The sequence below is a fragment of the Lepisma saccharinum genome, chromosome 20 (genome assembly GCF_977018435.1).
Source record: "Lepisma saccharinum chromosome 20, izLepSacc3.1, whole genome shotgun sequence".
Lineage (NCBI taxonomy): Eukaryota > Metazoa > Arthropoda > Insecta > Zygentoma > Lepismatidae > Lepisma > Lepisma saccharinum.
In genome coordinates this window covers 51011711-51034905 of record NC_139248.1, presented here as the reverse complement: position 1 = coordinate 51034905, position 23195 = coordinate 51011711, and the positions used below count along the sequence as shown (strand labels likewise).

Here is a 23195-nt window from a genome sequence, read left to right as displayed (position 1 = left end):
CATTCTTCTTTAACGTCATGCAATGATTTCAAGAAAAGGTGCAGTGCAATAGGCCACAGATGCGGTAGATCAAGTCCTGAATGGTTTGTCACGATTATCCGTGTGCTCGTTCCTCACTAATTGTCCGAGAGTTTTTTGCAAGACTTCTTCCCCTTCCCAAAGTTGAAATCAACCCTCAAAGGTCAGAAATTCAAGACAATATAAGAGATCAATGGGAATTCGCTAATGGGCCGACAGGCCATTCCAAAATTGGAGTTCCAGCAGGCATTCCACGATTGAAAGAAATGCTGGAAGCAGTGTGCGCACAGTGGGGGGAGTACTCACTTTGAAGGAGTACTTTGAATATTACCATTTTCTCAATTTTGTAAAAGTTCGGTTTCTTCTTGAACAGCCCTTGTATAAGGACAGATAAAAGTAAAGACAAAAGAAATTAAAAACAAGACAGTAAACACTTAGTGACTGATTTGATTGAATGATTGAATTGTTGTTTTAAGTCTACTTTATGCACAAGAAGGCTAATCGGGACTGGACCTACAGTTTAAAGTGGGATTCAAACCACCATGTGCCTCCACCGGGTATCAAACACTTAGTGACTGAGTATGTTGTTGTGGTCAGTCTGTGATATTGCTACCTGTCAGTAGAAAGAATGCTAACAGGTTCCAGGTTTGAGTCTCAGTCGGGGCATGCATTCTCCTTTGCGAGTGTCTATCCATGTGCTTTATCTAATCACCATTCATTCTCATTTTCATTATTACATTTAAGAGCTACAAAACGTAGTAAAAATATTCAGAACAAATGTCACAACAGAAATATACACTCACAATCACATATACTAACACATATAGAAACATTTCTAACATATTGAAATGTAAGAGGGGATATAAAATGTAATTGAGTAATTTTCTTACAGCCAAACGGAAATGTATTCCCAAAAACTGAAATATACATTTTGAAGGTTGAACTTTTCCACATAACATCCATTCACATTTATACATTTGTCCCACTGTGACACAAATATTTCGATGTCCATGCAGTAGAAATCGTTCAGCTGGATGCGTAACCAACGAAGCACACCTGTCACAACTTCCGTGTCGCAGCTGAAGTGTTTACCGGTAAGGTGTTCCTTCAGGGGACTGAACAGGTGAAAGTCTGATGGGGCCAGGTCTGGATGCTTGAGAATTTCCCAATGCTAGGAATTAAATTTTTGCATCACTGATGCAGCCAGCATTGCCAGGGAGAATGATGACTTCCTCCAGAGATTTTGTTGGATGTTTACGGTGCAGAGCAGCTCGTAGACGATCCAGTGTTGCACAATATGCAGCAGCATTTACAGTTGTTCCTTTTACTCCAAAATCAGCAAGAATGACAGAAAATAGTAAGCAAAACCTTTTCTTTTTGGTTGGTGTGAGTTTGTGTGTTTCCATACCAAAATCTTTCACTTTCGTTCAGGTGTGTAATGAAAAACCCACGATTTGTCCCCGGTAACAACGCGGTGGAGAAATGCATTTCCAGCCCTATGGTACTGGAGCAAATGCTCAAGGCTGTATCCCATATGGTCCTCCATATGCTGTGGTGTGAGCTGTCTGGGGACCCATCTCAATGACACTTTGTGATACACAAGTTCATAATGAATGATGGAGTATGCACTGCCACATGAAATGCCCACTGCCTGCATCCACTGTTGTTTGGATTGTTTACTGCCGTTCCTCCTGTATCAATGCTTCCACAGCAACAACGTTGCTCTGTGTGTGGGGTATGCGATGCCATCCAGAATGGGGTTTATCGAAGATATTTACATGCTCTGCGTTCAAATTTGCACACCAGTTACAGACATTTGTGAATGTCATGCATGTGTCACCATATACTGGACACAACTCACATAAGATTTCAGGTGGTATCTGTCCCTTTCACCACAGAAACCGAGTCACAATCTGCAGCTCAACTGTGTTGAACATCTCAAGCATAGCTGCCATTTTGAAACAACTGCCTCACTGCATGTGAGAGGTACACACACCTTCCATCTCATGGAAAGGTGGCAAACTACATGTACTTCCAAATGTATATATCAGGTTTTGTGAATACATTTCCGTTTGGTTGTAAAACATTTACTCAATTACTTTTTGATATCCCCCTGTAATTTGGAATATGACTTTACATTTCTGTGCACTTTTCAATAAGTAATTATAGTACATTTAAAGTATTTCCAATTGTGAAGATTCTACTTATATGTAATCCATTTACAGCTGAAGTTTTCTACAAGGACAACAATTTATAATTGTGAATGATATTATAAGGACAAACTCAAAGTTAAAATCTAAGTTATGCAATTCCCATGATGACTGTACTGATAATGAACATATGATTTTATCAATTCTCGTTGATAATGGTACTCAAACATTTCCACAACTTAGAGTGTGGTAAATATTGGAACATAATATCATTAAATTTTGGTGAATTGTCCTGTGGTATAAATAAATATAAAATGCAGGCTTTGTGAAACTCAAACTTAAGTAAATAGCATGTTCTGCTACAAACATATTTTAAATAATGCATTCTTCACTTGGCATCTCAAACGAGTTCTTAGTTGTTATCAATAGTTAAATTTTGATTATTACCTAACACTTGGTTTCGGCCTGTAAGCATATGTAGCAAATAAGTAACATATGAATTATCAATATCTTATCAACTTTGATGGTTTTCTGGTGTTCTGACCATTCTTTTTTAAATATTAATTTATTTTTTGACAAGATAATTAAGCATGCTCTCAGTATTTGCCATTAATCACAATTTCGAGGAGACAACGCATGGGAGATTTTGACTTTATCAAAATATTTGTAAAGTGTGCACACTTTTTTGCCTTATCTAACCTACATATATTGAAGGGCACTGTGGAAACAGTAAGCTAGATGCCATGTCTTTCAAAAGCAAAATGTCTTCTGGTTTCACAACTTATTATTTACACACTTCTAATGTTTCTCTCTTCCATTTTTTACTTTGGAAAACTACATATTGGGTTCTACAACTAAAATATTGGGGTGTGTTTGCTCCCCTTTTGGATCCAAAATGTGGGTGAAAAGTTGAAAAATGGACAATAAAACTAGTCACTTCCTCCATCAGAGGGTAGCTTTGAGCATTTAGGCACACTCTCACTGGTTGCTTCTGATGGCTATTAAAAACCAGTGGCACATAGTGCTGTCACAAGAACAGCTCAGCTGTGGAAACTAGAGTGTATTTTATTGTTTTTAGAGACCTGCAACTAAACCATAAACAAAACTTGATATTCTAGCATACTTTCCTAAAGTATAAAATAAAGGAAATAGTTTCACCAAGAAAAGCAGTTATTTGATCATAATAACTGCAAATTAAGAGAATTCAAGCAATACTTGCATACAACAGGATAAGAAAGTACTTATTATGATGATTTACAAAGATTTTACACTAGTCGTGTTTCTCTGGTTTTATACTTTGTGATTTTCAACACCAAGAAATAAATTATTCAATTGTACTTTCTGAAAATGCTCAACATAACTAAATTTTAATGAACTATTTTCCCTCAAACTGAATCTTTCTTACACTTACTTTATGAGATAAATGGTTGAAATGAGTTGATTAACACATACCAATCACATACAGATTCTAATTTTTTTATCTAACACTATGTTTAATGTGACCTTAATGGCATTATAAAATACACAGGGGAAAATTTTCCACTTTTATGTTTACCAAGACAATACACTAGCTGTAACCACTTCCCAGATAGCAAGGTAGACTTACCTCAAATCCACATTAAGTTTGCAATGCAAGTAACGGGAACTTGCAGGAAAATTTCAGAGCAAGTCTGTAAATTTGCAGCAAATTGAAAGCAAAGGTACTAATTACCAACATTTGAACTTGCAGTAAGTTCTAACTGTAACCTGCAGCTAACTTGCACGATAAGTCTCAAGGCTTGCTGCAAGTTAACATGAAACTTGTAAGGCAGGTGTTAAAGTCTCAAAGGCTTGCTACAAGTTAACCTGAAACTTGCAAAGTAGGTGTTAAAGATCTGAGGCTTGCTGGAAGTTAACCTGAAACTTGCAAGGCAGGTGTTGAAACTTGCAGCAAGTTGACCACAATCTTGCTGGGCAACTAACACCAGCAGGTGGTGGGTCCGAATAAGATAAAGTAGTAGGAAAAAATGGTGTATCAGAGAAAATTAAACCAATAGTTACACATACTTATTAGAAAATGTGGTTTCTAATGAGTGTGTGTAACTATTAATATAATTTTCTCTACTACACAATTTTTTCCTACTAGCCCTTCATCTAATTCAGACCCACTACATGCAGTAGGGTAAATATTCCCACCACAGAACCAAGTAGTCACATTTTTAACCAATATTTCCAAATCTAAGGATGAATGATATGTAAAATTGACACTAACTACTAATTGATAAAATGAGTAACATGAAGAAAAATGCAAAAAAGACAAAAAAAATTGTCTAAAACTAAATTCAATGCCATTAAATGTACATGAAGCATATACGAACTATTTTGTAATTCTTATGCACACATCAAACTAATTAATAGTCTCCAATAAAAATACATAAATTTGCTGCAGAAAATAAAATAGCTAAACACATGGAAAATACTTGAATTATTTTTTTTAAAAAAAGAAACAAAAGATATGGACTAATTAGTCAGAGAAGTATGAATAAATCTCTCATCAAAGGGAAAGTGAATTTCTAGTTAAATATATTAATTTTGAGTTTACACCCAAATTCAGCAATGCTCTTCCCCCAAAATTATATTGGACAAGACTTTACTACATTTGCAGCCTGCGGTTGTAAACAGATTATTGTAATTTGATCAAAGTGAAAGTGGATGTAGTGTTATAGATGTGGCATTCGTTCATTTTATAATATAATTGCAGTTAATAAATTTCACCTGTAGCTTGTAAGTAGGCATAAAAGAAAAATACCACATGTGTAGTTTCAACTCATTATTTATATTTCTCATGTTTTTACAGATCATGTATTCATTCAGTCTTGTAAGGGGTCCTTAGTCAGGCTCTTCCATCACTTCCTGTTGTGTCTATGTGGGCTTCCAGCTTCATTTCTCTGAAATAAAAAATGGTGGAAAAAATAAGATTCAAGTTTCATTACTCCAAAACTATTTTCTTTAACAAAAACACACACAAAAATACATTTCTGGGTACGGCTGAATTTACAGTGTACTCCAGAGGTGTGACATTATCAATACTTCATTACTTCAACATTGCAAGAATTCCTAATTTTTTTGATTACATGTGACAGTTTTCAATGCATTATAAAATGCGACATATTCTTTGTTCTTTTAAGCTGATTTTACACACACACACACACATAGAGCAAATGATACTAAACCTTCGATTTAAAGTTATATCTCAACTACCATGCATCCTCTCAAGGAATCCAACCTTGAACCTTTTTTTACTAGGCGGTGTTAATCTTTTTTTTACTTCACATTTCTGCCAGTTTTGGCTAATCATGAAGATGACAATGTTGATGATATGATAAAATTGGTTAAGAGAGACTCACAACGAACATCCATGTCCCGGCTGAGATTAGAACCCAGGTTCTCTGGCTTCATAGAGTGATAATATTATCATTGAAACAATATACTTGGATACTAGAGACCCCAATACATACACATACAAGCATGAGCGTATAATTGTTACTTCTGTTTGTAAACTACAACATATTTTTGTCAAAAATTGTTTTCTATCAGAATAATTTCTTTGGTAGCTAGAATCCACGAATTAAAATAAAAGTAACATTTCTGAGCGCCACAGTTGGAATAAAGCATGTTAATGAAGACCCTTACCTACCGTCTCGAACAGTGCTCTGAATTTCTCTTTTAGCTTATTTCTCACACCCCTCCAACTATAAATGAACACTTGCCTTTGTCTGTTGAAATCTTATTGAATTATATTTTGGGTGAACTGTCTGACAGACATACCATAGTAGTTGTTTTTTTTAACGTTCTCCTTCTAATGGCAAAATATTACATAACTTTGAACTCCTGCTTTTCTGACAAGATAAAATATAGACATTGTAAGAATTTGGAATTTCCCCCCTCCCCTTCCCCAACACAACTGTCACAATTTTTGGCCCATTTTCTTCCTCATTGCATAAATTAACTTATATTCCTTTAACTATAAAATAATAAATGAAAGCTGCTTTAAAATAGTCTTCTGTAACCATGTAAAGTAATGTAAAACACGTCAGAAATTGAGAATAGTAAAACAGGTAATTTACAGATCAAAATCAAAACAGCAGTCTGACAGACACCTCCATACTAGTTGTGTGATTATTGACATCCATAGTACTTGTGGGTTAATAATAAATATTTTTTTTTAAAAAAAAACTAAAAAATAGTTTTTATCAAAATCAAATATAAAATGCTATTTTGGTGTTAAAATCTAAAATTGCTTTTAAAACCCTAAGGTTCTCTACCTTCATTGGTGTCTTGTAGAATTTTGTGCAGAACATTAAACGGAGATGAATGATGAAATTGATGAATGGACATTCACAAATATCCATGCCCAGGCCAGGATTCGAACCCGGGACTCCTGTATATGTATGAAAAGATAACAGTTTCTCTGCATAACTTCCATCAGTTCCTGCCAAGATAAGAACTCAGACAATACTTAACAATTTGAATTACACTAATTAGTGTCCAGTGCTCGGAAGGCCAATGCCTGCCAAGCCGATTTTTAAATTTAACATTTCACGTTTGTCAAAAACAATGTATTCAACATTCTGTATTTATTGAATATAAAACCAGAAAAGAAATGTAAATCTACTTACACACTATTTTGGTGCGTTTTGGCCTGGTTTCCCCACACGTTCTTATCCCTTGCAATACTACTGCTAGTGTCCTGCATGCACCTGGAACAATAACATTTTGTGTTTCTTGAAAAAAATACTCAATACTTTACGAACAAAATGAAACCTAAATTATTTAGGGACACTTCAGTACACTTCAGCCCTGACACAACAGTACTTAAAAGTTACTTGGTATGAAAAAGAAGAAGAAAGAAAACATTGCACATAAATTATCATATTCATTTTTTTTAGCAGTTACAACAGGTCAATGCCCTAAAATGTCTCTATAACAAGGTTACTTTGCACAGTCATGGACACTTGTGGGTTGTAACGATTCCATTGAAAGTTAATGGAATTGTTATAACCCAGAAGTGTCCGTGACTGTATATACAATATACCATAAATAGGTTAGGATGAATAAAATTTTATTTCAATGATACTCAAAAATATGTCATTTTCCTGGCCATTGACAGAGAGCCCCACGAACCATTGATGGATAGCCCCAAAAACCATTCACAATAGCCCCACGGACCATTCATTTCTGGCTAGGTTAGGTTAGGTAAGGTAAGCGTAGTTAAAAAAAGAAAAAACATTCTTGTAAAAAAAAAGGCACTTTTGGAAACACTGGCTTGCGCAATCTGCAGGTACATAATGGAAACAACAGCATAATGTCGCTTTACAGAAAATGCAAGTTATTTACATAAAAAGTTATTATTTCTTGTTCTACAGCATTCTATGGTGAACTTTTCAGTTTCCGCGAAAGAAAATACCTCGAAGAACTTCGACAATGCTACAGTACGTAGTTTCTCCTGTATATTTGAAGAAATCCGTTCGGGCGATATCGCATATTACAAATTGCAGTGAAAAACACAAAAAAAATTTGACTTTACAGACCAGCTTTGCAAAGATCAAAAACATTTTTTTTACTGTCAATATTAACCATTTTCCATTTGCATGGTTACAATAAAGTGCATGACATGGAATCAGTTTGAGTTAATTTTGAAAATATGGTTTTCACAGTAAAACTGGATAATTCTTGTGATCATGAAGGCTACTGTCATTGCAAATGGTTGCACAGATATTAGAAAGCCAAAATATTTCATGTATAACCAGAAATATAAGGTTAAAGCAAAGGACAAAAACTATTATACTCACAGGAAAAAGGTTGACTAATTTCATTTCCAGTGGAAAGCTATCTGTCACCTGCAAAAGAATCAAGAATTAGTTAGTACAGATTAAATATAATGAGGTACAGTTACTCTTATATTACCAAACAGTGACAGTTAGAAAAAACTTGGTTGTGACTATTATCTTGTAATCAAAGAGTCTAGACTTAGAATCCCGATGGAGGTGATGCAGTGAGATTCACATCAAACAATTATTTTTGAAGCTCGATATTTGTCCTCATTTCAATAGTGGCATTAAATCTATCAAGATAAAAATTAGGCCTCTGTACACAACTTTAATGTTAAGACAAAATATACACAAAACAGACATGTCACTAAATGTATGTTGTGTAAAGCATAAAAATGGACCTATTAAAATAATAATAGACGTAATTTTCGAGAGTGGACATTTGGTCACCAGCTCCTTCTATAACATTTGAATTTATTTCTCGCATAAAATTTGATTGATTTAAAAAGAAAATATGAAGTTTCTGGTGCATGGAAATAATGGAGTTTGGGGGTTAAAATGAATTCTGAAATAGTTGAGTTTTTCTCACAACGAACTTGTAAAGTAATTTGGTAACGGTACCAAATGTTTAACGATGTTCCCAAATTTTATAGAAGTATTAAGAAGTGCCTTAAAATACTGGACACATTTGTGGCTGATTTCCATGTGAGGCTCAAAGGGGGTTCGTGCTTGAGACCAGATGTCACATGAGCATGCATTGGAAGCATTTAGTGATGTCATTTTAATTCTAAAAGCCATAAACCTGACTCACCTAGCCTAAGAAAGAAAGCATTTAGAGATGGTTTCTGAATGTTAGAGCCCTAAACTTAACATGTCTAACTTAGCAACGAAAGCATCATAGCTCTGTCCCCAACGCATGTGAAGTAAATGGTAGTGGTAGCCCGTATCCAAGCTTACATTAAGTGAATATCTGTTCACAAACAATCACATAGGAGTATACGGAAGCAAAAAAAATTGGGTAAATGTCTGTTATATCGGAGACACATTAAAATAAGATATTTTGTGTTTCGGATGGTTTGTACTTACCAATTGTGTATTGCGTACCATAGTTGAAGGTGCCATTATGCTTTTTACACGAAAATAACTACGATTTTCACAATACGAGTAATTCTTTTGGTTCCTTTCTTCCGTTGCTGAACATACAATATGGCTCACACAGCTGTGGATCATTGCGCGTCGGGCTTGTGTTTTGTCGATTTGGAGTCGGTATGCAGTGTTTCCACCTTCTTAACTTTCGTGTTCATTATGTCATCACAAACCATTGACGGATAGCCCCAAAAATCATTCACGATAGTCCTACGAACCATTGACGGATAGCCCCAAAGACCATTCATGATAGCCCCACAAACCGTTGACGGCTAGCCCCAAGAACCATTGATGGATAGCCCCAAAAACCATTCACGATAGCCCCACGAACTATTGACGGATAGCCCCACGGACCATTTCCAGCAAGGTTAGGTAAGCATAGTTAAAAAAATTCTCGTAAAAAAAGGCACGTTTGGAAACACTGGCGAGACTGCATGACTTCCGACACTCGGCCATCTGCAGGTACATAATGGAAACAATGGCATAATGTTGTTGCTTTGCACAAAATGCAAGTTTATTATATCAAAAGTGCTTATTTCTTGTTGTGCAGCATTCTACGGTGAGAAAATACCTCCAAGAACGGTAAGAGTCTAGTTTACGTCCTTTTCCTAAGAAATACATGTCATATATCGTTGGAAAGGTTATTTGATAAGGAATTCAACAAAGTAAATCCCAAGGCGAGGAAAAAATTCCTGGAGGAGAAAATCGAGAAAAACCGATGTTGTCCGGATATGCGTGATTGAACGTACTGAGGACATTTTTCGATGATGAAGCACATATTTAGGGGTGAAATGAGTGCTAATGGAACCTAACCTAACCTCGTTCCCGTGAATGGTTAGTGACAGAAAGTGTAAAAAGAAAAACAAACTTACTCTACGGATGCCGGAGCGCCGGCTGTCTGCTAGCACGGTTTTGTAAACGGGCAAGAAGGAGTGCGCAAAGAAAGACGTAAACGGGTAAGAAGGAGTGGACAAGAAGGACGTAAACTAGACTCTAGCCCCAAGAACTTTCAAAATGCTACAGAAACTCATTTCCGTAAGTGGTTTCTTCTGTAAAAATGAAGAAGTGTCTCTCCGATATAACATACATTTACCAAAAAATCGTTCTTCAGAAAGCATGGAATAAGTTATCACTCATATTCCAAAGCACGTGTTACCAGACATAAATAGGAATCCAATTGTGTAAAAAAAAAATGGTAAGACTGGAGAATATGGGCTGCTTAGGAGGAAAGTGATTCCTAATTCTATGCTAATGGTTTGAAGTTATTAATCAGGAATAGTAACTTTCAAGGTGCGGAAATGTGTAATTTTCGAAAAAAAAAAAAAACAAGAAATAAGAGTTCAGGATGGGCGCTCTTGAAATCGTGGAACTGCACAAATGTAGTGAAAGCAAAAAAATGCCTACGTTGTTAGGTAGCTAGGTTTAATTCTCTTAGCCTAAATAATAATTTGTCATTGTATTTATGCTAACAAAACCTAACCTAACGTTGTAGGCATTCCACGTCGAAATAATGAAAAAAAACTGTGCGTAAACAATATGGACGCGAACGAATGGAGAAATGCATAGCTTTTAGCAGTAGCGTACGCAGGATTTCATCAAGGGGGGTGTTATCTCGAAAACTTTCTACAAATTCACATTACCATTCTTTTATTATACTTTAATTAATTAATAATAATAAATTAATTAATAATTCTTATAATTAATTAATTAGTTTAATTACTACTAATGCAGCTGCTATTTATGAAAGAAATAGAACAAAATTACAATTCTTTTGTTTCAAAATAATTGTCTAGTCAACGGTTATTTGTATATGATAAGTGAGACATTTTAAGTGTGAAGAAAATCCATAAAAACAAGCAAATATATTAAATTTATTGAAATAATCGAAATATGAAACTCATTCAAGGAGCCGCGCTGGTCTAGTCTGACAACTTCGTGGGATATCCGGGTTCGATTCCCGGAATTGGTTGGAATTTATCCAGCCTTGTCTCCGCACCCAGCCTATGGGTATCTGAGAGCAACCTTGGGGGATGAAGGCTGCCGGAGCATGGTGCTGATCACATCACCTGCAAAATAGTTCGAGATCAAGAATCTTTGGGGCCCACCACACCACTATGTGTGACTTCATGGCACGGTGCTATATACACGGGGGAATTTACATTACCTTTACCTATGGAACTCACCCAGGGTGATGATGAAGCGCGAGAATACATGTTGCTAAATTCCACTGAGTCTATGTTTTCGTTGTAAAGTAAGTTTATAGACATTCCAACACATTTATCCCTTCTAGGTGATTCACAAAAGACTTCTTCGACATTATTTAATGATGTGGATGTAGACTCAGCATCACTTGAGAGTTCACAAGGGGATGTGAAATCAGTACCGGGAAGAACATTTGCAATAAGGACGTAGCAAGGAATTTTCACAATTCTCGCAAGAGTCGCTGCGCGACTTTTTGCAAAAGAAAATTGCAAAATTGAACTTTGCGGCCGCTTAGATTGTGTTTGGAATGTTCTGTTTTTCTTCATGCTGCATGGGAATAATAATCCAAATTATTATTATTATTATTATTATTATTATTATTACTGTCGCAGATCTTTGACTGTGATAAATTAGCCATTTTTAATTTTTTCTACAGCATTTTCCATAATATTTCAAGAGCTCAAGGGGGGGGGTTAAACCCGGTAACCCCCCCCTTGCGTACGCCACTGGCTTTTAGTAGCATGAAAAACATTTTTCATTGTATTTATGCTATTGGAACCTAACTAACAGGCCTAACCTAACCTTGTAGGCACTCCTCGTCTCAAATAATGAAAGAAACTATGCGTAAACAATATGGACAATGACAATGAATGGAGAAATGAGCCGAGAAATGCATTGCTTTTAGTAGCAGGAAAAACATTTTTTCGCACAAAAATATAATACTAATCGGAAAAATAACACCGGAAAATGGAAGCAAAATGTACGTACTTTCAGGGAATATAAATTTTGTTCGTCTACGTAGAGGAACATGTTCTGCAGTGAGACCCAATTCTTACCATCATTAATCTCGAATGAAATCACTTTATATATCATGAACACCGTTGAAATTTAAAAAGTCTCAGATTTTAACTGCATGATCTAAGCCATGTGTACAAATCCAGCTGATATTTTTCTTTTCTTTTTAAGAGCAATCTAATCTAACTACTTGACTTAACAAAAAAAGCCATAGAAGAACCTCGCCCGCTAAATAAATGCAATATTATTTTTTATTATCATTTCTGTCATTTTCCCAGACAATGCTAAGAGTATTGTGAAAATATATACGGTATTGTTTCGTATCTCACATAGGTGTGCGTTTTTACTGAATTGTTTTAAACCAGTTTTAATTATTACTTATGAATTGTATAATTATTTACTTACCTTAGTGGTTACAAAATTCTTCTCTTTCTCGTTTAATCGGCTTGATAAACCACACGAAAGATTCTTGTTTGAAGTACTTGTGATCATGTCGCCATCACAAAACAAAAGAAACGTGTGCGTACTTTTGCATTCATCTTTCATTAATGAGCAATTCTACATGACAAATACATTCTTGTTTCAGTAATGACCAATTTTACATCACAAATAAATCTTTAGCATATTTTTGAGAGTAAATTTCTCGTAAGGGACAAACGGATTTCATCAAATTTACAGGAGAAATTACTTACCGAATGCAGTTTCTTTATACTTCTGGAAGTTCGGGGAAGTGTTTTCTCGCATCGTTCATTGAATTTTGACGGTAAATCATCTATTTTTCGATATAAATGTGTGACCGATGCACGGAAGTTCTTGCATCCATTTACTTCCAGGTGGATGTAGCCTGTGTGTGATGACGTAATCCTGGTCAGTGTTTCCAAACACGTGTTTTTGTAAGTGAAGAAGATACGTTTCCACAAATGGTTTGTGGGGCTATGTGTCAATGGTTCGTGGGGCTATGTGTCAATGGTTCGTGGGGCTATGCGTCAATGGTTCGTGGGGCTATGCGTCAATGGTTCGTGGGGCTATGCGAGAATGTTGTGTGGGGCTACGCATATTTTTTTCGAAACCAATTTTTAACTATTGTAACCTATAGTGACCCTACCTAACCTAACCTTACCGGAAATGGTTCGTGGGGCTATGTATGAATGGTTTGTGGGGCTATGCGTCAATGGTTTGTGGGCTACGTAGGTATTTTTGGGTGCAGTGGGGTGGAAACACTGCATGCTGAGTACGGTAGTGAAACTGTGATCGCCATTTTGCGTGTTACCGAAGGCAAGAAGAAACGAAGAAAACTTACTCAATATGTCGCAAATAGAGCTTATTTCCGTGAAATAAGCGAAATGCCACCTTCAGCAATGTTTCTCAATGCAGAATACGTAAGTACGAATATTGAAATTAAATAAAGTAGCAAATTTCAGCTGTTTGTCCCATACGAGAAATTTACCTTTTTGAGTTAGTGTTTTAAGTCCACTTTATGCACAGTAAGGCTAATCGGGACTGGACCTACAGTTTAAGGTGGGATTCGAGCCACTTGTGCCTCCACCGGGTATCGAACCCGGGACCCCTTCATTACAAGGCGATGACGCTACCACTGCGCCATCGAGGAGGCCCCCCTATTAACATATTAATTTCATCATGGGTTAACCTATATTCTTTTAACGAGAATCTGAATAGTATATATAAAAATAGTACTCCAATCATCTGTGCCGTCGTGCAGGAATCAAAACGCCAAAGCCAATAAGAGGAGTTGGACCAACTTTCAATGAAAAAAATCATAAAAATGGGGAGTTTTTTCACATATTCGATAATGTAATGCACCCAGGAACATGAAATGACTTTCATTCAGTTTAAAAAGGACCATTCTTTGAAAATAAGGCTAAAGTTTACCTCTCCTTCCCAAAATAGCGGGGAAGAGGGGGCAAGCTCCCTTATTTTTATGATTTTTTCATTGAAAGTTGGGGCCGCGGCCCACCCAACCCCTCTTTTTGCCTTTTGTGTTTTGATTCCTGCACCAGTGACCCATCGGCCAACTACGCCTATATTTTCTATGGGTTACATGTGACCCATTGGCCGAGTAAATGTTAAATAACAATAAATGGGTAACGGGGCAAACGAGCAACCCTGGGAGAGGGAGTAAAGGCGGTCGGAGCGTGGTGCTGATCACAGCACCCTCAAAACGAGGGGGCGAGATCGAGAATATGTGTTCGGGATTCCGAACAGTCGAGAAATTCCAAATTATCATATATAACAGTGACCAAATCTTGCGTAGTTTCTGCACTTAAAAGGTCTGGAATTTCTTTAAATGGCCAATTTTTATTGCAGATGTGCAAAATCAATCACTTTGGGGGGAAGTTCAATTCTAGATTTTCACAGTGTTGGGAAATTTCGAAAAATTTACGACCTAGTCGGGGAAATGGAGATTTTCTCAATACCGGAAATCAGAATTATATAAAAAAAATCCCTTCCCAATGCCATTACAGCAGTGAACATGATTCTAATAATAGCTGAAGACAGTCTCCCAAGATTTTGTAGGACATGGTAGCAAATTGCTGAAACTTTACAGCCTGTAAATCACAGAAAACAAAATTATTTTGATTAAATATCGCTTCAATTTAACCATTCGAATTCCATGAAATTTTTCCAGATATCTCAAAGGGGTAAGTGCCCCCCTGGTCCCCTTCTGTCGACCCCTTTGCTGAGAGATACCTCTGCGTTGAGCCAAGAAGCATCAATGATAGCTAAAATGTAAAAATGTATGCACCCTTCGGAGTACGCAATACGTTCTAATGACGACTTGAACTCCAGGCTTGCTGCAAGTGTGATACGCAAGTATCAGGCAAATTGTCACTTATACACCTGCTGCAAACTTGTATTCACTTAAAATGCAAACTCATGGTTCCTGCACACTTACAGTGAACTTGCATTCAACTTGAAGTGCCAAGCAAGTCTCGCAAGACAAATGCAAATCAAGTGCAAACTTGCACTTAACTTACGTGCTATCTGGGTTACATTTTAAAAAAATGTAAACTACTTGATTGGCGATTACATTGTATTTTATGTTTCCTGTTCTCACTTCCATGTATTACACCCCAGTCACTGCTATTTGCAGGCCAACAAGCGTCTGGCACCTAGACCCATGATGAAGATAATCCTTTGTGCAGTTATGTTGTCCTTTGTTTGTTCCCTTGTATGCTGAGTGCATCTTTACAATCTTAGCTTTAAAATTAGGTTAGGAGATTTTTGTCCTCTGAAATAGTGTAGTTTAGTTCTTGTTAAGTAATAAATAGATATTGAGATATTGATTATATTTTTAGGTAATGAGGTATTGAGTATATATTTAGACACTGAGTAAAAAAGTTCTGACCAAACATATTTATTTTCTTTTTAGAGGCCTATCCTCAATTATGTCTTAGTTAAGGAGCTTATCCCAATATTCCATAATGGGTGAAAACAGCCTACATGCTGATCTACCCATAATATAAAATTCACGGGCCTCCCAAAAAGAAGGAGGAGAAATTTCTGTGCATCAGATCTGGGAGTGAGCAAAAAGTTATTTGCCACAACACAGACAATCAGTGAGTTTAGAGAGACACAATAGCCTCAACAGATGCTCTACTTCAACTGTACCAAGAGTGGAAAAACAAACTGTTATGGTAAGTGATTTACTTTATTTTCTCCATTCTTTTTTCTCCCTTCTTTCACCTAAGTACATTCACTTTTTCTTGCTGCTGTCTCTTCTCCTTGCTGCACTCTGTTCTCTCAATCTCCCTCTTCCCTTTGATGGATTATCATCCTTTAAATTTCCTCACTTCTCTTTGAAGATAGTCCATTCTTTCTATCTCCCTTCTCCTCCTTGGTAAGTGATTTCCTTCTGCTTAGAGAACTTGCTGCATTTTGTCTCCTTCTATCGCCTTGGAATTACTTAATATCTTTCTCTTATCTTATGACAACATGCTTCTTATTATTCTCCCTTCTGTAATAGTACAAGGGTCATTCAAGGTTGACCGGGACTTTTATTTCTGCAGAGGAAATAGGTAGCAGAAGAAATTTCAAACAATGTCAGTTTTTCAAAGTATTTTCTGTGCGTGCCGAGGCACTGTTGCCATCGTTCTGGCAGCTCCCGAATTCCTTTGACGTAGAAAGAAATTGGTTGTTGTCGTAGCCACTGGAGGACATCGCTCCACAGTGCTTCATCTGTCGTGAATTTCTTCCCTCCCAGATGGTCTTTAATTGGTGCAAACAAATGATAATCACTGCAGGCTAAATCCGGACTGTAGAGGGGATGGGGCAGAACTTCCCAGCACATGTCGGCCAGAGTTGTTGTTGTCACATTGGCCGTGTGAGGGCAGGCATTGTCATGGAGAAGAATGACATTTCCAGACAACATCCCAGGTCTTTTCTTGCGAATGGACTTTCGTACAGCACCACTCAACAATGTGGAGTAATACTGGGCATTAATCGTGCTCCCTTTGTCCAGAAAATTCACATGGAGAATGCCCTTCATGTCCCAGAAGACACTTGCCATGATCTTTCCAGCGGACGGCTGCGTTTTGCTTTTCTTGGGGGGCAGGGAACCTTTATGCTGCCACTCCATGCTGCGTCATTTGGTCTCTGGGGTTGAATTGAGCAACCATGTTTCATCACACGTGATGATGGATTGCAACAATTCATCACCTTCTGCTTGAAACCGATTCAGAAGCTGTTCACAGACCTTCATGTGTGTCCACTTCTGATCGAATGTCAGCTGGTGGAGAACCCACCTTGCACAGATTTTGCGGAAGCGTAAGTGGTCGTGAATGATTGTCTCAACACTCCCGACACTGATATTCACCTCGGCAGCAATATCCCGCACTGTTACTTGCCGGTTCTCAAGAATCATTTGCTCAACACGTGCGATATTCACTGGTGTAACTGCAGTCGGGCGAATGTGTCCATGCGCTTCATTTGTCACCAGCTCCCGTCTTTCACGAAACTGCTCACACCATTTGTACACTCTTGTCTGCAACATCGTTTGTTCACTATACTGTGCTTGCAATCGTCTGAAAATCTCAGCTGGTTTCACTTTCTCCTTCACAAGAAATTTGATTACACACCGTTGCTCCACAGCCACAGACACACTGCTTGCCACCATGTTCGCTGCAACTGCTGCGCATGCGCAAAATACGTCATGCCGGGCGCTAGTTACTCGCGAAGGAATACATTACGTCAGCCGGATGTTTCATCATAATCCGGCTATTCATCGATTTTTTACGTATGAAAATCCCGGTCAACCTTGAACAACCCTTGTAAGTCTGATCAGAAGGCAAGTGTATTTAGAAGTTGACTTTCTATGTTGTCACCAAAGTTTCAAGTGAGTGTACTTTCATTTATTTTATCAAATTACTACTCATTGCCTTCATTGCGATTCACCAAAACTAGCAGTGCATGTTTCTCTTTATCTATCTCTCAATTTATTTTATCTCTCTCCTTCTCCTTTGTGGATTTACAGTCCATTGTGTTCATCTCCTCTTCTTGGAGGACACATTATTTTATATCAGCTTTCATTCTCCAGCAAATACACGTTTCTTCCTATCTTCCTTTGAGTCCTTTTGCTTCCATCCATTCTCCTTGAACTTTACATCTGCTGTCTCTTCTTATCTTTTTGAAGGAATTTTCACTTACTATATCCCTCTCTTCTCCTATGATCTCTCCTTGTCCTTTGAGGACTTGTCTCCTCATATCTCCTTCCCTTTACCTTGGCAAACTTGCATCCTTCTATATCCTTCCCTTCTACTTGTAGGTAATATTCCTTGTTTTACCCTCGCATTCTACTTCGAAGACTTGCCTGGGTCCCCTTTTTCATATATCCTGAGCAGGAGGAACATCTCGTGGACTGAAGGAAGGAAGTTGGCAGAAGATCATGACAGATGGCGAGCTCTCTACAAAACCTCGACACCAATCGGTAGAAGAGGATCGGAATAAGTAAGTAAGTATTTCATCACTAATCTTCAAAATAACAAACATGGTTATGGGAGAACATGGAAAGTTCCCCCAAAATCTACCTTTCTCAGGTGAAAAATTTATCTTAAGTATCTCCTGCAAGAATGGGTCATTTAATAGTGCAATTATTAAAATTTTACTATGAGAAGCCAGGCACAACATAGTGCATTATATTGCTTCTCTCATTTATTCATCAGTTAAACATTGAATATGGTTGTTTTCTTGTCCTGAAATTGATAATGTGACAAAATATATTTGCTTGAGTGAAAAATCACACAAAGTTTAACTTGGTTTCTCTTTAACGTTGGCATGTAATTCTGATATCATTTATGTTTATATGAAATGAACTAAGTACAGTATCACTCAAGTTTTAGTTTAATTGTATTTAATTTAATTTTATTTTAGTTAAGCAAGGAAAACCTTAACAAACTACAGATATTTCACACACATAATTTCATTTCAGATCAAGAAATTGATGTTAATTATTAGAATGGTGTTGTAGTGATAATGTCTTCACCTTGTAATCAAGGAGTCCCAGGTTCAATACCTGGTGGAGGCAAATAGTGATTCGGGTCAAACATTAAACTATAGGTCTTTAGCATTTCTGTGTAAAATAGTATTTAGCTTCACTCCCAGTTAAGTCTCCTTGTCTAAATACTCCTTCTTGGAAAAACAGATTCCGCTGCATTTAAATTCTATTATGTACAATTGGTTGTATATGTAATGCCACCTTCCTGACAGATATAGTCCAGACCTAAACTAACTAACCTAGAGTACTTCACTGTAGCAGAAAATCAGGTTTTGAGCTCTTGCCAATAATAAATATTTGTGCCTAAGCATGGCTCAAAATAAGAAAGTAAAATGGTTTTATTTAGTGAAATACAGTTAATAAAAGAAAGTTATTCTGAATTTATTTAGTAGCACTCAACTAATTTCAAAGCATTCACCTTTTGGGTTATGAAAAAGCTTTGCTTTGTTGTAGTCATTGTTTGTTTTATCTCCAGACAACTTTTGTGGCATATGTGTTCTTCATGAATTTCCCTTCATCAATTTAATCATATTATCACTCATATGTCATCCTCATTGTCACGTTTTGCCAAAGGTGACAAAAAAACGATGATACATAACAAAAATCAAATCACATCAAATGTGTTGTCCCCAGAAATCTTGGGTTCAAATGCCAAATGGATGTTCTGTCTCACTAGTATGAACTTCGATGGGAATTTTGAACACCTCTTTATAGTGCTACCTAGAAGATTCGTTCTGAGATGTTCATTTTCCAAGTATTTTTTTCTTTTTCGGGAAAGTGTCTGCTCTGTGAAATCTTCCCCCTTGGCTGGTATACATATGATGCCCCTCCTACACAATGGATTTTGGATATGCTATAATACAGAGTGTCCGAAAAGTCACGCAACCCGGTGTTTACGACCGTATAACAGAATAGCGAAACGGAATGAGAAGAAACGCTTTCTGCCAAGAGAATGCCCTGTATATTGGGAAAATTTAGAGAGACAAACATATGTAAGAACATGCATGTTTTAATAACAAATAAGCAAAGTGTTGCCAAAGGCGGAAAAAAAATATTTGCAAATCGTGTATATTGATGCACAGAACTCACTGAGGTAAATTAATGCAACATTTCACAATACCAACGAACAATTTGGATGGCCATCTAATGAATTTGACAGAAAAAGAACTTTGACGAAGTTTCAAAAACATTGCAGGAGGGAATAAATGGGCTGTTCCAAAAATCGATGTTTTCACAATATTACGAGGGACACTGGCAACACTGTTGGTGTCACGTGTCACTAACAGACGTGTTTCACCTCAGGCTATCACACTAAGGCACTTTTAACGACAAAGGAGAAAGTTTGTTATTCTCGAACATATGCAATAAATTACATACACCTTGGAACCCTGAAATGTGGTTTCAATTGGATAGGTATGTCAACAGCCAAAATTCCAGGCATTGGTCGACAGAAAACCCACATCAGTTGCATGAACTACCCTTGCACTCTCCGAAAATCGGTGTATGGTGTGGAATATCGCGACGTCGTATTGCGGGACCGTTATTCTTTAAGACAACAGTGGATACCGCTGTGTGCGGGGATCTCATAATGCAATTCGTTGCTCTCCTGGAAGAAGACGAACGTGATGTTTGGCTACAACAAGATGGAGCAACTTGCCATACATCAAATGAATCTCTTCGTATGCTGAGAGAATTTTTTGGTGATCGTCTAATATCCAAGGATTTATGGCCCAGTCGCTCGCCCGATTTATCATCTGGAGATTTTTTTTCTGTGGGGTTACTTAAAGGGGAAAGTATACCAAACGGGACCCAGTACATTGGAGGAGCTGAAACGAAACATTACACAGGAAATTAATAATATCGGTGCTGCAACCCTCAGGAAGGTATCTGAGAACATGATCAAGCGAACCAACTTATGTATCCAAGAAAATGGTGGACACTTCAAACATTTGCTTTAATTTGTAAGGATACCCACACTTCAGGGTTGCAAGGTGTATGTAATTTATTGCATATGTTCGAGAATAACCAACTTTCTCCTTTGTCGTTAAAAGTGCCTTAGTGTGATAGCCTGAGGTGAAACACGTCTGTTAGTGACACGTGACACCAACAGTGTTGCCAGTGTCCCTCGTAATATTGTGAAAACATCGATTTTTGGAACAGCCCATTTATTCCCTCCTGCAATGTTTTTGAAACTTCGTCAAAGTTCTTTTTCTGTCAAATTCATTAGATGGCCATCCAAATTGTTCGTTGGTATTGTGAAATGTTGCAATAATTTACCTCAGTGAGTTTTGTGCATCAATATACACGATTTGCAAATATTTTTTTTACGCCTTTGGCAACACTTTGCTTATTTGTTATTAAAACATGCATGTTCTTACCAGGGAGTCGTAACGTAACGAAATGGAACGGTATTTTCAATTACGGTTTCCGTTACGTTACAACCAGAAACAGAATAACTTTTTTCGTGAACAGAAACGTTACCTCAGGTATATGAACATTACGTTACAGGTGTGCATAACGGTACCGAACCATAACTGATCTCTAAAGGAGTAGGTCTTCACGTGACACTTTAACGTTACATCCATTGCCGGCACCCAGTAACGTTACAGGGTAAGAAAGAGGTTCGTCACGTATTGACTAGTAACTTTAGTGTGTGTGGAAAGTGATAGTAACGTTACAATTAACCAGTAACTTAATTGAGGTCACGGTTGTAAAAACGTTACACTCCTTTTCTCAAAGCAACAACGTTATTTATAGCTGGTATGATACAGACGTTCCGATGTGCAATACCGTGTCCGATGCCGTGTTCCGGAGAGAATAACATAGGTCTCTCGTATAATTGTGCTCGTTACTTTTGTAACGTTACAGTTCTTTTCCTCCACAAAAGTCTGTTTCGAAAAAGTGATACACATATCCGTTACGAATAGCAAATACCGTTATCGAAGGCGTTTTCGAAGAAGCCTCATAATTATGATCGGCAGCATACTAACATTACAGTACTTTGACCCCTTGAAAGTCACTAAGTTATAATACGTATTTTCGTTTTGGATGTCAGTGAAAAAATTAAATTGTAAAACAAAACGTTTGAAAACATCCGTAAACAAGATTCGGCGTGACAAAAGTTCTGGTTATTGGAATTTACTTATTAACTATGTATTTATCACAAATATATTTCTTTTCTGCATACTTAATCGCTTTATGTGAATTTGTTCTAATTTGATTATTTATGCAAGATGAATTTTAACATGTACGTTCACTTTATACGATAGCAAAGCAAACGTTTGTTGAGGGAAAACGTTTATATCTATCTATCTAATCTCTCTCTCTCTCTCTCTCTCTCTCTCTCTCTCTCTCTGTTTACATGTGTTACATCATTTTTTTTTAAAAAAAATACAGTTGTTTGGCGATGAGAATGATTCGTGCTTAGATTAAGTTGCTGAAGGACGAAACATAAAGGACCAACCATGGTCGAGCCAAAAAATCATCCGTGCCAATCGTTCGTCCACCTAAGCGAGAGGCAAGCTTTCTCCTATCGGAAGACCAAAAATAATTGCTTGTTGCGCGACCTTGAGAAGGCGAACCGAACTGATAGCAGCAGCACCACGCAAAATCGGAAAATCTGAATCCTGAAACTTTGTACACGTGACTTTCGATCACGAAGCATCCGAGTAGACAACGCCTTGGGGAGATATGAAAGGCACTTTTGGCAAGTAGAAAATGCGTAGAAACGAAATGTTAGATGGAATTGTTGTACGAAACAAACGAAACCGCGTTTGTGCAACTGGTCTGTAGCCAAACAGGGCCATTGGACTCTCAAGAAGGCAAGAATTGTATGGAAACTGATTCTTAAAACTAAGCGAATAAAATGACAGTATATTTTATCATTTACAAGGGCCCTCATCCGCTTACAATTTTGAAAATTACTTTCAGTAATTCTTGTCTTCTTGGACAGGAGGTGCATTAAACTTTTTGGTGTAGAAACAGACAGAATGCCCGCCTACCTACCACGTTCGAAAGAAGGTCATAGACAGACAAGAAAGTAATTTTCAAGAACGCAAGAACGGCAGTCGACATGGATATTGAGCAACGTGTGACTGAGAAATACAATCGGAACAAAGGACAAGATTATTCAAGAAACAGTAATTTTATAAAACTTCCTATAATTAACTCAAACTCAGTTCATCCTTTTATCCTCTTTTGTTTGTTATACTTTTGTATTATTCATGTTTTATATCGCTTTTCTGCCACTTGTAGATAATCGCGACTATGAAGATGAATGATGATCATATTAAATCTATGAAGGGATGTTATAAAAAAAACAGCCATGCCCAGATGTCTACTCGAACTTGAAATGTTTGGTACGTACCGAGTGTATGAATGGATTACTAAACGACTTCGGCCTTCGAGGCTACGGTTTCAGTTGCAACATGCAGTATAATTACGTTTCTACTACTCTGAATTGACCAAAGCATGTGGTATGTATCCTTCATTTTACTTAAAAAGCCCCCTTTATACATGAGATACTACAAATAGTTTCAGGCATACCCTTGAATTCTGATTGCC

General features: G+C 37.2%; 1 long non-coding RNA gene across 1 annotated transcript; it reads right to left on the bottom strand.

The window, feature by feature from the left end:
- Positions 1–6826: 6826 nt before the first annotated feature.
- LOC146003614 (uncharacterized) lies at positions 6827–12618 on the bottom strand. Its single transcript, XR_014443838.1, has 3 exons — positions 12527–12618; positions 8000–8047; positions 6827–6907 (listed from the first exon to the last, which is right to left on the bottom strand). It is a non-coding gene; the product is annotated as an uncharacterized LOC146003614 (long non-coding RNA).
- Between the last annotated feature and the right edge of the window lie 10577 nt (positions 12619–23195).